Here is a 3,220-nt window from a genome sequence, read left to right as displayed (position 1 = left end):
ATTTTGCTTTTTATGTAGAACTCTGGAAAAAAAACATTATCACAGCATGTAACATGTCACACTAAATTGCTAGATACATTCCTTCTGGGGGAGAACCAGAGGTTTCTGCATGGTCTAAAAATGTAAAAGTGTTTCTGACTGCTTTCTAAAAGTATAAAAGTGTTGAGAGGATAAGTGGCCAAAATAGGTCTGGTTTTAAGGCAATGGGGGCTCTGTGATCCTTAAGAACAGAGGTCATGGCAGTATCCAGATATTGGCAGTTAATGGTAGGACCTGACCAAAACTCAGGCAGGATCAGTAGCCACAAGATAGATAAGGTAAAGATAAAGGATGGCACCACAAACTAAATGAGATGAGACATCAGCAGAGATCAACTTTGTTCAAGAGGACAGAACACACATGCTTCCCAAGTTTTGATATTCTTCATGCATCCAAGCCCAAGCAGAAACCAGAAGAGAAGGGCACAACTTAATATGCATTTATGTTGTGTTGAGTTTGTAACTGACTCACTAAAACTCAAAGGTGAAGAAATGTAACTTCTCAGGCATCCTTGATAAATAATGGCATAGATGGCCAAAGACAAAATAGAAAAGTAGAGAGAAGACCAAGTTTACATTTTAGAATTACAGTGAGTCCCCTACATAGGAAATTTCAATTTGTGAACTTTCAAATATTTGAATGTGAATTTACATATCCAATCACATAAGTTAGTTAACATATCTGGCATACATTGTTAGGTAGGTGAACCTTCTACAAGTATTTGAACTTCATTATACAGTACTGTATACAGTGAAGTAGTACAGTATTTTTATTTCAAGCCCAGGATGCCCAGAAACAAGCCTAAAAGTAGCAATGATTCAGCTGGTAATATTATACATTTCTTTCTTTCTTTCTTTCTTTATTTTTTTATTATTTTTTTACTTGAAGGAAACTTGCTTTACAGAATTTTGTTGTTTTCTATCAAACCTCAACATGAATCATCCATAGGTATACATATGTCTTCTCCCTCTTGAACCTCACTCCCATCTCCCATGTGACCCCACCCTTCTAAGTTGATACAGAGCTCCTGTTTGAGTTCCCTGATTCATACAGCAACTTCTCACTGGCTATCCATTTTACATATGGCAATGTAAGTTTCCATGTTGCTCTTTCCATACATCTTACTCTCTCCTCTCCACCCCCCGCCATGTGCATAAACCTGTTTTCTATGTCTGTGTATTGACCGCTGCCCTGCAAAAAAATTCGTTGGTAAAATCTTTCTATGTTCCATATGAATGTGTTAGGATATTATAATTATCTTTCTCTTTATGATTTACTTCACTCTGTAAATTAGGCTCTAGGTTCATCCACGTAATTGGAACTGGCACAAATGTGTCCCTTTTGATGGCTGAGTAGTATTCCATTGCATATATGTACCACTCTTCTTTATCCATCCATCTGTTGTGTTGATAGACATCTCGGTTGTTTCCATGTTCTAGCTATGTAAATATTGAAGCAATGAATACTGGGTTACATGTGTCTTTTTCAAGTTTGATTACCTCAGGGGATATACCTAGGAGTGATATTGCTGGATCACATGGTGATTTTATTCCTAGGATTTTTAAGGAATACCCACACAGTAATCTGTAGTGGCTGTATAAATTTGAATTCCCACTAACAGTGCAAGAGGGCTCCCTTTTCTCCACAACCTTTCCAGGACTTATTGTGTGTGGATTTTTTGATAATAGCCATTCTGACTGGTGTGAGGTGATATCTCAATGTAGTTTTGATTTGCATTTCTCTTTAATGGGTGATCTTGAGCATCTTTTCATGTGTTTGTTAGCCATCTGTATGTCTTCTTTGGAGAAATGTCTGTTTAGGTCTTTTTCTCACTTTTTGATTGGGTTGCTTGTTTTTGTGATTTTGAGTTGTATGAGCTGCTTGTACATTTTGGAAATTGATTCTTAGCCAGTTGTTTCCTCTGCTTTCATTTTCTCCCATTCTGAGGGTTGTATTTTCAACTTGTTTATAGTTTCCTTTGCTATGCAAAACCTTTTAAATTTAATTAGATCTCATTTGTTTACTTTTGCTTTTATTTCCTTTAGGAAGTGGGTCATAGAAGATCTTGCTTTGATTTATGTAATCGAGTGTTCTGCCTATGTTTTCCTCTAAGAGTTTTATAGTTTCTAGTCTTACATTTAGGTATTTAATCCATTTTGAGTAGATCTTTATGTATGGTGTTATGAAGTGTTTAAATTTTATTATTTTACATGCAACTGTCCAGTTTTCCCAGTACCACTTATTGAGGAGCCTATCTTTGGGTCAGGAGGGGTGGCCATGAGAAGATATCCCTCATCCAAGGTAAGGAGCAGCTGTGAAGAGATACCCCACGTCCAAGGTAAGAGAAACCCAAGTAAGATGGTAGGTGTTGTGAGAGGGCATCAGAGGGCAGACACACTAAAACCATAATCACAGAAAACTAGCCAACTTGATCACAGGACCACAGTCTTGTCTAACTCAATGAAACTAAGCCATGCTGTGTGGGGCCACTGAAGACGGATGGGTCATAGTGGAGAGGGCTAACAGAATGTGGTCCACTGGAGAAGGGAATGGCAAACCACTTCAGTGGTTTGAGAACCACTGAACAGTATGAGAAGGCAAAATGATAGGATACTGAAAGAGAAACTCCTCAGGTCGGTAGGTGCCCAATATGCTACTGGAGATCAGTGGAAAAATAACTCCAGAAAGAATGAAGGGATGGAGCCAAAGCAAAAACAATACCCAGTTGTGGATGGGACTGGTGATAGAAGCAAGGTCTGATGCTGTAAAGAGCAATATTGCATAAGAACCTGGAATGTTAGGTCCATGAATCAAGGCAAATTGGAAGTGGTCAAACAGGACATGGCAAGAGTGAATGTTGACATTCTAGGAATCAGCAAACTAAGATGTACTGGAATGGGTGAATTTAAATCAGATGACAATTATATCTACTACTGTGGGCAGGAATCCCTTAGAAGAAATAGAATAGCCATCATAGTCAACAAAAGAGTCTGAAATGCAGTGCCTGGATGCAACCTCAAAAACAACAGAATTATCTCTGTTCGTTTCCAAGGCAAACAATTCAATATCACAGTAATCCAACCTATGCCCCAATCAGTAACACTGAGGAAGCTGAAGTTGAATGGTTCTATGAAGACCTATAAGACCTTTTAGAACTAATAGCCAAAAAAGATGTCCTTTT

Source organism: Odocoileus virginianus, unplaced genomic scaffold, assembly GCF_023699985.2.
Source record: "Odocoileus virginianus isolate 20LAN1187 ecotype Illinois unplaced genomic scaffold, Ovbor_1.2 Unplaced_Contig_43, whole genome shotgun sequence".
NCBI lineage: Eukaryota > Metazoa > Chordata > Mammalia > Artiodactyla > Cervidae > Odocoileus > Odocoileus virginianus.
This window is presented reverse-complemented; position numbering follows the sequence as displayed.